Below are 13335 nucleotides of genomic sequence, written 5' to 3'. Positions count from 1 at the left end.
GGCTTGGACAATCGCTAGGTCACTTCATTGAGCAATTCCTAGGGCTTTTCCAAAGCCTCTTTTTTTTTTTTTCATAAAGTTATTTATTTAATTTATTTATTTTTCGCTGCATTTGGTCTTCATTGTTGCATGTGGGCTTTCTCTAGTTGCGGCAAGCGGGGGCTACTCTTCTTTGCAGTGCATGGGCTTCTCATTGCAGTGTCTTCTCTTGTTGCAGAGCATGGGCTCTAGACATGCGGGCTTCAGTAGTTGTGGCATTGCATGTGGGCTCAGTACTTGTGGCTCACGGGCTCTAGAACGCGGGCTCAGTAGTTGTGGAGCATGGGCTTAGTTGCTCCGCAGCATGTGGGCTCTTCCCAGACCAGCGATCAAACCCATGTCCCCTGCATTGGCAGGTGGATTCCTAACCACTGTGCCACCAGGGAAGTCCTCCCAAGCCTCTTTTTTTTTTTAAAGAGATTTCCATTTTTATTTTTTAATTAATTAATTAATGGCTGTGTTGGTTCTTTGTTGCTGTGTGTGGGCTTCTCATTGTGGTGGCCTCTCCTGCTGTGGAGCACAGTCTCCAGGCACGTGGGCTTCAGCAACCGTGGCTCGAATGCTCTAGAGCTCAGGCTCAGCAGCTGTGGCACACAGGCCCAGCTGCTCCGCAGCATGTGGGAATCTTCCCAGACCAGGGCCCGAACCCGTGTCCCCTGCATTGGCAGGCAGACTCTCAACCACTGCGCCACCAGGGAAGCCCCAAAGCCTCTTGATTCAAACAAAATTCAGTCTCGCACACAAAAATCTGATGATTCTGTTCATGACTCTTACTATTGACTTCAGATGGTTTTTAAAGAAAATTGGTCTTCCTTCAGATGTTGGTTCCATCAGGTAGCTTTTAACTCTGTGTTTATTAATGGGCTGAACTGGGACTTTTCCCTTCTAGGAAAAAGGACCAGAATGGAATGGGAAACTATGTTCACTCCAGATTTATTTAATCTGGCATGGCAAACCAGCTCTCTTGTACTCTAGATGAGTCACCTAAAAGGAAGACCGACAACATTCTTAATCTTCGACTCTAGCAAATGAAAGACCCCAAATGAGACCAAAACCCTCTTAGTTTCTGATATTATTGCAAAGAGCCAGAACATTAGAAAAGAGATTGTTATGAATGTAAGCACTTTAGGTGCCTTCAGTACTTTAACCAGCCTTTTCAACATCCTCCCAATTCTCAATGATGGAGCTTCAAGGATGGGGCTCTTCCCAATTGTCCCTCTTTTTTTTTTTAACATCTTTATTGGGGTATAATTGCTTTACAATGATGTGTTAGTTTCTGCCCCATAACACATTGAGTCAGTTATGCATATACATATGTTCCCATATCTCTTCCCTCTTGCGTCTCCCTCCCTCCCACCCTCCCTATCCCACCCCTCCAGGGGGTCACAAAGCACCGAGCTGATATCCCTGTGCCATGCGGCTGCTTCCCACTAGCTATCTACCTTACGTTTGTTAGTGTGTACATGTCCATGACTCTCTCTCACCCTGTCACAGCTCACCCTTCCCCCTCCCCATATCCTCAAGTCCATTCTGCAGTAGGTCTGTGTCTTTATTCCTGTCTCACCCCTAGGTTCTTCATGACATTTTTTTTTTCTTCTTAAATTCCATATATATGTGTTAGCATACGGTATTTGTCTTTTTCTTTCTGACTTACTTCACTCTGTATGACAGACTCTAGGTCTATCCACCTCATTACAAATAGCTCAATTTCGTTTCTTTTTATGGCTGAGTAATATTCCATTGTATATATGTTCCACATCTTCTTTATCCATTCATCCGATGATGGGCACTTAGGTTGTTTCCGTCTCCGGGTTATTGTAAATAGAGCTGCAATGAACATTTTGGTACATGACTCTTTTTGAATTTTGGTTTCCTCAGGGTATATGCCCAGTAGTGGGATTGCTGGGTCATATGGTAGTTCTATTTGTAGTTTTCTAAGGAACCTCCATACTGTTCTCCATAGTGGCTGAACCAATTCACATTCCCACCAGCAGTGCAAGAGTGTTCCCTTTTCTCCACACCCTCTCCAGCATTTATTGTTTCTAGATTTTTTGATGATGGCCATTCTGACTGGTGTGAGACAATATCTCATTGTAGTTTTGATTTGCATTTCTCTAATGATTAATGATGTTGAGCATTCTTTCATGTGTTTGTTGGCAGTCTGTATATCTTCTTTGGAGAAATGTCTATTTAGGTCTTCTGCCCATTTTTGGATTGGGTTGTTTGTTTTTTTGTTATTGAGCTGCATGAGCTGCTTGTAAATTTTGGAGATTAATCCTTTGTCAGTTGTTTCATTTGCAAATATTTTCTCCCATTCTGAGGGTTGTCTTTTGGTCTTGTTTATGGTTTCCTTTGCTGTGCAAAAGCTTTGAAGTTTCATTAGGTCCCATTTGTTTATTTTTGTTTTTATTTCCATTACTCTAGGAGGTGGGTCAGAAAGGATCCAATTGTCCCTCTTAATCAGCTTGGAAAATGTTTCTCCACATTAGGGATAAATATCTTCCAGTCCTAACTGATACCTGGGCCACACTCTTGGTGCTCAATCCCAATACTATAAAACAGCCACTGTCTCAGAGCACTAAAACCGTTCAACTAGTGGGGATCTTTAATGAACTTCAAGAGGTTCCTCTCTCTGAACCTACTCCCTTTTGTTTAGGCCCTTTGAGAGATAGACATTCTTTTCTCCTTAGTTCCTCTGCCTCTATCTATTTCTTAGGTGGAGGCTTCCTAGAGAATTATCATGCCAAAATTTCTTTCTCCCCAAAGGGGGAAATAATTCTAGATATTAACAAGTAGTCATCGAAGTAACCAATCAGGTAAATTAAATGACTCTTTGACATCTTTTATTTCTTCTGTCTCTGATGGTACTAGAACTGATTCTAGAAACACTGATCATTTGTCCCTATTGAAACAACTACCACTTTCCCTATGGGCTAAATCTCCAACTGACATTCATAAATTTCAAAGCTCACCTCCCATCAAGATTCTAATAGATCCTTTAAAACCTCTTTCCAGAATCCTTTCTAGGCATAAAGCCCTTAAAGAAGATTGCAAGGCTCAGGCCTCATTATCCCTTGTACCAGTCCCTGTAACACTTCTGTCTTTTACTGGTGAGAAAACTTAAGGGCTGAGGGTGGAGGTTTGTCCAGGACCTCCGTACAATAAAAAATATTGTTCTCTCAACACCCTGTTGTTCCTAACCCTCATATGTTAACAACATCCATTCCCAATGGAAGTAAGTTCTTTACTGTAATTGATTTATTCAGTGCATTCTTTAGTATGCCAGTTGATGAAGCTATCCAATACCTTTTCGCCTTCACTTGGGAAGAAAAACAGTTCACCTGAGCAGCAATGCCTCAAGGTTTTACTGAGAGTCCTTCTTATTTCTCACAATACTGAAGGCTGATCCAGATGATATAAAGTTCCCTAGAGGTTCTACTTTGTTGCAGTATGTGGATGATTTTCTTCTTTGTTCTCCATCTCCTTGCTAATACTTTTAGCCTTAAAGGGGCATAGGGTTGCCAAAGAAAAATTGCAGTTTGCCTAAACCCAGGTTTGATATTTAAGGCATCTGATATCAGATAGGGCTACACAAAGATCCAGATAAACTTAGGATATCCTAAATTTCCCCAAACCCAAAACTAAGTGCCAACTGTGAGGTTTGTCTCAAACTAGTTGATTATTGCAGAAATTGGACTCCAAAATTCTCTCTTATAGCCAAACCTCTATATGTTTTAATCAACGATAACAACTCCAGTCCAATTTTGTGGGAAAAACCGTTATGACCCAGCCTTCCAGACCTTAAAGGCAAGTTTGATGAACTCACTGGCCCTTGGGCATCCCAATTAGCAGCTTCCCTTTTCCCTTTTTTTGTGGAAAAGGAAGGGAACTCATCCCAAAATATATGGAGCACCATTGACCCACAGGGTATTATAGCCAGCAACTGGACCCTGGGGCACGAGGATGCCCCCCTTTTCTTGAGCCATTTTAGCCACTGCTGTTCTGGCTAAGCCCACTAAGAAAATCATAGGATTCCTTTAACCACTTTTGTTCCTCATGCAGTAGAAGCTCTCCTGAATTTCTCATCAATCTTAACATTAATCAATCAACCACCTCACCTTCTGTGAAGTCATTTTGTTAATTGCCCCTCATATAGCTCTTTTACACTGTAATAACCTTAACCCTGCTATTCTCCTCCCTTCTGTCACTGATGAAGTCTCTCATGATTGCTTAATGTTGGTGGATCACCTCCTGTCTCCTTGTGAGGATCTACAGGAAGCTTCTGTGGGTGACACTGATTTCTCATGGTTGACTGATGGTTCTTATTTAAAAGGTGACAATGGCAAATTTTGTGCCGGGTATGCTATTGCAACTACAATACTTTTGAATTGTTGAGGCAGAATTTTTACCATGGCTACTTTGGCCCAACAGGCTGAATTTTACGCTCTAACACAGGCTTGTAATTTACTCAAGGAGAAAACAGCCAATAGTTATACTGATAGCAGATATGTTTTTGGAGTGGCTCATGATTTTGGAATGTTGTGGAAGCAATATGGCCTTCTTACTTCTAGCAGAAATAAACTTAAAAATGGCCCCTCTGTTCAGGAATTATTGGATACAATACTTTTACCTGCTGCTTTAACTATTATTAAGATTCCAGGGCATTCTAAACTTGACTCTCTGAAAGCTAAGGGAAAATACCTTGCTGACATTTCCTCAGGGGATGCAATCCTTAAAGGGACCAACAGCAGCATAACCTCTGTCATGGTCCAAAGTGGTATTTCCCTAAATGATAACTTAGCAAAACTGGCTGGAGGACAGGAATAAAGATTCAGACATAAAGAATGGACTTGACATGGGGAGGGGGAAGGGTAAGCTGGGATGAAGTGAGAGAGTGACATGGACATATATACACTACCAAATGTAAAATAGATAACTAGTGGGAAGCAGCCACATAGCACAGGGAGATCAGCTCGGTGCTTTGTGACCACCTAGAGGGGTGGGATAGGGAGGGTGGGAGGGAGGGAGATGCAAGAGGGAGGGGATATGGGGATATATGTATATGTATAGCTGATTCACTTTGTTATAAAGCAGAAAATAACACAACATTGTAAAGCAATTCTACACCAATAAAGATGTTAAAAGAAAAAAGAAAGAAAAACTAGCTGGAAAAGTCTAACAATTGGCCTCAGAAAAAGAAAACAAGATGGGAAATTCAACAATTGTTGGTTTGATAAAAAGAGAAGGCTCTGGTTTGGACCAAATAACTACCCAGTCCCACCTGAGACTCTAAAATTTCCACTCCTCACCACTGTACATGCATTAAACCATTTGTCTACTGACAAAATGATATCTCTCATGAATCAATATTGGTGGGGAAACATTAAGAAGGCTGCAGAAAGTACCTACTTCACTTGCCCACTTGTTTGAGGTACAACCCAGGGAAACTTGTTCACTCTGCTTCTGGACATTTTAAATTGCCTAGTGGACAATTTGAGGTCTAGCAAATGGATTTCATACAACTTCTTCTGTCTAATGGATATAAATATGCTATCATCATGGTCTGTATGTTTTCACATTGGACTGAAGCCTTTCTTTGCAGACAGGCTACTGCTTCTTCTGTGGTTAAAGTCCTTTTGGAAAAGATTATCCTCCTCTCAAACTTCACAGTGATTGAGGAACTCATTTACTGGCCAGGTGCTTTGACAAGCCTGTGCTGTTTGGCTTGTTTTACTGCACTTTCACTGTGCTTACCACCCTCAATCCTCTGGTTTAGTTGAATGCACTAATAGCATTATTAAGACTCAATTAGTAAAATTTGTAGTGGCCCTCCAAATACCTTGACCAAAAATACTGCAATTGGTCCTTTTAAATCTCAGCTCCACCCCTTTTGGAACTCATAATCTCTCTCCCTTTGAGATAATCACAGGATGTCCAATTCGCTTGGCTCCTTCTCTTTTGTCCCACAACTGATAAAAAAAAGAGAATCCAATTTTACAAAGGTCTAATTGCTTCTACTAAAAATAACCATGTTTTGGTAGACCAATCTTTTCACAGTGTGCTCTCAAAAGACAAAGACCTTAAGCATCATATCTTGCAATATGGAGATTTTGTGTATTGGAAAAAGACACCTCCAGAAGAACTCTCTTCAACCTTGCTGGAAAGGCTCCCATCAGATACTGCTAATCAACCCTTGTACCACCAAACTCCAAGGCATAGACTCTTGGATTCACTTGACACACACAAGGAAACCACCAAACCCTTACTGGACCTGCACATCATCTGGTGGCCTGAAAGTAAGGAGTCCCTGGAATTGAAGCAGATAGCATCTGGTGAGACAGCTTTCCCAAGATATCTGGACCAGGACAGTTGCAAGTTTGTCAACAGCCTTTAATAGTGATATAATGCTTTTGATGATAACCAATGTCTGTGATCTTAAATATATATGGACTTTAGATTAGAAGTGCCTGAGAGTTCTCCCTCCTACCCCTCCATGTTACTTGAGTATGACCTCAATATGTTTTTAATCTGTGCGCTGTGAGACACAACACCCAGTAAAAAAAATTTTTTTTTGGTCCATTGAGGGACAAAAATGTCCTGAACCTGGAAAATCTGACTCTTGATCAGCAACATTTTCAGAGGTAGATCTTGATCAAAGTGGAAAATGTAAACAATTAACAAACAGAAACCTCTATTTAATAGAGTTGGGAGACTAGAGGGTGTGCTTTCACACCCTCTGATAATAACAAAGCACAACAGGAAGAAGAAAGACTCCTTTCCTGGCAAGGACTCAGCCAATGGAAACCATGGACTGTTTGTTTGCCCTAGTCTTCCCAACTTCCTTTTCCTTTCCATAAAATTGTTCTCCTTCCCTTGCCATGTGGAAACTTGCACATGGCTCACCACAGTTGCAGACCTCAAATTGCAATTCCCTGCTGATCCTGAATAAACCCATCTTTCCTGGAGAAATATCTGGTCGTCTACTTGTTTTAGGTCAACAGACCCATTTTGCAATGTGTAAATCACAGTTGACTTAGGTAAAATAATTTCCTTCAAAGGCACAGAGCTTATAAGTAGTACAGCAGGGATGTTGACATAAAAAACTGAACATTAGTTGCCTCAAGTCTCAGAGACCTTTCATATTTATTAGGGAAGTAATGGTAGCTGTTGTAACAAAAAGTCCCAAATCTCAATGGCTTAATACCTAAAACAGTATTAATTGCTCAACTCTGAGCAACAAGTCTGTGGTTGTTGGGTGGTTGCTGAATAATCTGCTCCATGCGGTCCTTCAAGGGCTGTTTTCCTTCTATTTCATGCTGCTACTATCTTCAAAATGTGGCCACCAATGTCACCCCAGAAGGAAAGAGAATAAAGTGGAGATTTATATGGGCCAGGCTAGAGGTGGTGCACACCACTTCTACCCTCATTCCCTTCATCTTAGTTCAGTCATATGACTCAGACTAATTCCCAGGGTGCTCAGAAATATAGTTAAACTGTGTTCCCAGGGGAAAAATAAGATTTTTGGGAATAAATATATGGTGAATTGTTTCATTATTTATGCTCAATAAGACACTGTGTTACAAGTATAGCAGGCACTTTAATATGTATTTTCAGACTCAATATATGAATGGAAGAATGCATGAATGAATGATGGCTCAACCCCACAGTAACAAGAAGCTAGTTATAAAAAAAACCAGAAAATCAAAGCTGGATTCATTGGAGACATTAAAGTTAATGTTGGTTTATGTAAATCAAAGTGAAAGTGTGAGTTGATGAGAGTAGAGGGCTGGGAACAGTCATTGGAATATAGTAACTTATATGTGTTAGCTGTTTTAATGACTCACCGATGGGTTTCCCCTGGTGGTCTTCAGTGAGACACCTCCAATCTCCACTGGCTCTGGTCTGTTCTTTCTGTTCCTCCTTAACCAAATTCTGGAGTTTTTAGTAATAATTGGTATTTTCTCAGTGGAGAGGAGGTGCTCCCTTAAACATTTGGGAAGCTCTGAATCAGTGATGATATTCTTAGTCAGTCAGAAAGAGATCCTGGCTTTTTAATTGATGTTTAGCAAATTTGCAAGTAGAGATCCATTGACATGTTTACTTATGTCACTCTTCGAGGCCATGAAAATTAATAAATTTTGCTAACAATGGGACAACTTACTAAGTGCTGAAAATTTTTTTTTTCTACAAAATTCTCTATGGTTTATGGGGGAAGCCATTTTATCTTCGGAAGCACTTGTTCTTACTAGGCTGTGCCCTCATTGTGGAATGTCTTACTTACCAGTCCCTCTATTTAGCAAATTATCCCTCTCTCTTTGTGTTGATGTTTTCCAGCCAGGACAAAGGGATATGAGTTTAGGGGTCTTGGGAAAAAGGGCTGAAATGCAATTAGCTTTCCTGTGAAGATTGTATGATGAATGTGAAGCAGGGTCTGAGATGCAGAAATAGAGAAAGAACCTGAGAGAATGAGGTTTCATAGAGAGGGTCACATTTGAAATAGGAATGCTGGTCATTCCTGTCAGAGGGACTCTGCTAAGTGGGCACAGTGTATTCAGCAATGAGGTCTGGGTTGGAAGAAACAGGAGATACCTCTTGGTCAGACAGATCATCTGATGGCCTTGTCAAGGAGTTTGGACTTGGCTCTGTGGACAGTGGTAGCCACTGAAGGTGTTTGAGCAGTAGAGTGAATGACCAGAGCTATGCCCTGAGAAGCATAATCTAGCAGTTGAGGAACCTGGATTTGAGCAAAACAGTGATACGAGTGTGGCAGTGGTCCAGTGAGACAATGGGAAGTTGCACCAGTTGGCACAGTAGGTGGAATGAGGCCAAGAAGCTAAATGCCAGACCCAGGGCCAGATCTTTCTCTGCAGCACACCACACAACCCCAACCCCAAAGACTCTTAGTGTAGGGAAGCGGTTCTCAGTCTTGAGTGTGTACCTGAACCAGTTGGAGGGCTGTTAAACTCAGATTTCTGGGTCCTACCCCAGAGTTTCTGATTCAGAAGATCTGGGGTCGGGGCTGAGAGCTTATATTTATATCAGGTTCCCAGGGAATGCTGGGTTGTTGGTCTGGGGCACATTTTGAGAACCACTGGGAAACAGATCAGCTTTACTGAGAACCTGAATAAGCTCACAGAGATGCAGTACCAAGATCAGTTCTTTGCACACATGCACATTTGTCTACTCAGGTGTGGTCACATGGTAAAGTGGCCTGAATGGAAGCCTGTAGCTCCTAAAATAGTGTCCCATTCCTCTGGGTCTCCCAGGCTTTTCAATTCGGTCTCCACAAAAAGGTAACTGACCTGCCTTTGAATTGGCTCAGAACCAGTAGGTAGCAGAGCCTCTGAGAAGGGGACATGGCCAGGGGCTGAAGAAATAGTGACTGCACGAGGAGAGAGGTTGTTAATGGGGAAAAATGGTGGTATTAAGGACTGCTTTTGCTGATTTGTTACAAGCTCCTAAGATTCAGGCCCTGTGGAGTGATGGGTGGGGTGAGGTGGAGGTGGAGGGGAGTAGGGAGGAATGAGGAAAAAGAATGGATTCAGCAAGAAGAGGAAACCAAGAAGAAGGGGAGCATGAGGATGAAGAAAGGAAAAGGAGAAAGTCAGAGAGAGATGAAAGGGAAAGAGAAAGCTGAGGTTTTGACTGGCTATAGCCTTGTTCACACAAAGTTTGAATTTTCAAATTCTAGGGTCACTTCTCTCCATAACCACAACACTATTAAAACAAGGGTGGCTACTATTTCTTGCTATGCGTTGGGGACTTTATATCTTTTCTTCATCAGAATCGTATACAACCCTGCAAGGTAGGTTTTATTGCCTGCATTTTAATGATGGGGAAACTGCAGCTCAGAGAGGTTAAACTCTGGATTAACTGCTCCCCGCCCTGTGCACTTTCCCTCCTGTCTCACCCTCAATTGCAGGACACTAGGTCCAGAGGGAGGGTGAGGATTGCCAAGCAGCACCATGGACAGCAGCTCTGAGCCGTGAGGTAGAGTGAGAGGTAGTTGCCTGGAAGTGGTGGGCAAGACAAGCTAATGCAGAGCTACTTGTTCATACCACACCTGGTTTGGTCAGGATTAGAGTCCTTCAGTTCAGAGCCTGGAGTTGACACCCTTGATCACTCAGCCATGCCCTCCTTGCCACTCAGCTGTTTTTGTTGTTGTAGGTTTTTTTTGTTTTATGGTTTAGTATCATTTCTGTCTCAGCAGAGGACCCCACTTCTCGTTTCACAAGCTGTAGGCTCCCATGATATCCTTCATCTCTACCTACAAAAGAATGTTTCTTGGGCTTTTTCTTTTTTAATTTAAATTGAAGCATAGTTGATTTACAATGTTGTATTAGTTTCAGGTGTACAGGAAAGTGATTCAGTTATACATATATCTATATATTCTTTTCCATTATGGTTTATTACAGGATATTAAGTCTAGTTCCCTGTGCTATACAATAGGACCTTGTTGTTTATCTATATTTTTTGGGGTTCTTTCTAATCTGCCTTTCTATTAACTGTTGCTATTTCCTGAGGCCCCGTCCTCTGCTGAGATGGACATGAAGATGCACTGCCCAGATCTTCCTTCAGGAAAGGATTTGTTGCCCAAACTTCTGAGTGCTTTTGGCATAAAGCCTTCAGCTGTCTTCAGGGATTCCCTCAGCGGCAGGGTCACCTTGGCTGGGGTAGCAAGAAGCCAGTGGCTGATCGAAGCAGAGGTGTCAGGGTTCACCTGTGAGTGCTCCACAGTGTTGGCTGCATGACTGCCTGACATCTCCCCTGCCCACTCCTGCTTTCATTCCCTTCCTTCCACGGGTGTGGATTCCAAAAGCAACCCCCTGGTGAACATCCTGCCCAGACTCCATCTCAGAGTTGGCTTCCTGGGGAACCCAAACTGCCATGTCCATCAATTACTTGGACCTCCCTCACTCCTTTATCTCAATCCTGTTTATTTTAGAGAATCTGAACACAAGTGCAATCTTGTTTTCCTGCCATTTATCTTACCTTCTCTGATGACACTTATATTTTATTTTTTCTGCTATTAGGAAAAGGTGCTGGCAAGTCTCTTGGGTGGTTTCTGAGAGATGGTAACACAAAGCCAGTCCTTTTGCTTCTAGGGTGTTATCTGACAGATTTTTTTACATGTGTGAGATGACATCGGAGCATGGTGATTGCCAGAACACAGTTGGAAATAGCAAAGCAAGGGATACAGGCTGAACGTTCACCAAAAGGGACATGTCTACACAAACCATATTAATACATGATCACAGCACACCTCTAAAAAGAATGAGAATGCTCTCTCCTTCTGATTTGAAGTGATCTCGAATATATATTGTTAAACAAAAAAGCCAAGGTACAGACCAGAGTGTGCAGTCTACTGCCATTTATGTGAGAATACGTTTAAGTATATGCTGTGTAGCTAGAAAATTGCATCTAGACCTATGAACAAGAAACTGACAACTGGCTACCTGTGGGGCAGGGAGCTGGGAAACCTGGAGGACAGTGGTGGGAAGGAAGATTTTTTCATGGTTTCCTCTTTATATTATGTGGATTTTGAATTACGTGGATTTTGTATTATGTGTTTTATCAGCTTGTTCAAGAAATAAGTTTAATACATCCATAATAAGCCATAGAGGCAATTATACTTTTTTTTGGAGAATGGCAGGGAATGAATTCTTTTAGTTGCTTGGGGCTGCTAGGAGGGATGCTGGCATGCATTTTGTGGATGGCGGATATCTGAGTGAGCTCTGACACAGTGGAGCTTTGGAGGAAAATGGCTGGGAGAGTAGGTGAGGGGTCTAGACCCAGATTTGCTGGGACTGAACTTGGCATGGAAGCAAGGGATTGTCAGGTGCACGCCCCTCCCTCAGAGGATCGTGCTGACCTAGACACACAGCTTTGTTGTCATGCAGCTGCTATGCTAGCTCAACAGCCCAGAACTGAGTCTGCCCAGTGCACCTCAGGGGGACCCGTCCTCTCTGCAGCAGACCCTGCCCGCAGGGCTCCTCCTGCCTTGCCCAGGAAGTGGACTGTCTCCCTTTTGGTCTGAGTGAGCCATTTGGGCTTCTGGATGACTGAGGAAGTGTGGGCGAAGGTGGCCAAGGGTGTGAAACTGGACCTCTTGCTGATTTGCCTGTTAGTGGTTTGGAACAACATGTACACACTTCATGCCAGTGGCTGCCAGAGATGTATTTGCAACCAGAGCCCTCTCTTCTGAGCTTTATAGTGCACATCCCATTGTGTTTATGACGCCTCTGTGTGGACGCCTCACGGAAGCCACGTCATCAACGTGCCCTGAGCTAAACTTCTCCTCTCCCCACTTCACCCTCCCCCATCCCCTCAGCTCACAGTCTGTCTTGGTAACGTCCAGAAACCGAAGTGTCATTCCTGACACCTTTATCCATCACCTCTCCTATATTTTTCTAAACTGCAAGTCACACCTCTGCCTTGAGCTATTCTGGAGCTGTATTTCCTGTGGTACAAATTCCAAGCCCCTTAGCATGTTTTGCAAGTCCCTGCGGCCTGGCCTCACCTGTCTCTCTCACCCCATCTCCAACACCTGCCCCTCCATGCTTCCCTTCACTTCTTCTGCTTTTTTTCTTTAAACTTTTATTTTTTCTATCTTTTTAAAAATTAATTTTTATTGGAGTCTAGCTGTTTTACAATGTTGTGTTACTTTCTGCTGTACAGCAAAGTGAATCAGCTATATGTATACGTATATCCCCTCTTTTTAAAATTTCCTTCCCATTTAGGTCACCACAGAGCATTGAGTAGAGTTTGCTGTGCTGTACAGTAGGTTCTAGTCAGTTATCTACATTATACATAGTAGTGTATCTATGCCAATCCCAATCTGCCAGTTCATCCCACCCCTCCTTCTTCCCCAGTATCCTTATGCCTGTTTTCTATGTCTGTTTGAGTTCCCATCCACTCCCAACCTGGGCGGCTCCGGCTTGCCTTTAAACACTCAGCTCAGGGGCCACACCTCTGTGGGTCCTTCCCGACTTCCATTCTGGGGTTTGTGCCCCCTTTCATGTGCCCCTACAGGGCCCCCTGCCACATGCCTCTGCATAGCACTGGTCACTCCGTGGGTCACTGTCAGCTCGCCACCCCTGGGAAGCTCTGGAGTGCAGGATACACGGTTGGGTCATCTCTGAGTCTTCAGAGCCCAACACTGTGCTGGACACCAGATGGGACTCAGGCAATGTCAAATGAATGAAGCAAGTGACTCCTAACCTCCCATGCTGTTGGGGAGGAGCCCAAGACCACGCAGCTGGCTGGTGATGAGCCTGAGTTAGACCCTCCCTCATG

The sequence above is a fragment of the Delphinus delphis genome, chromosome 7 (assembly GCF_949987515.2).
Source record: "Delphinus delphis chromosome 7, mDelDel1.2, whole genome shotgun sequence".
Lineage (NCBI taxonomy): Eukaryota > Metazoa > Chordata > Mammalia > Artiodactyla > Delphinidae > Delphinus > Delphinus delphis.
Note: the sequence above shows the minus strand (reverse complement) of the source record.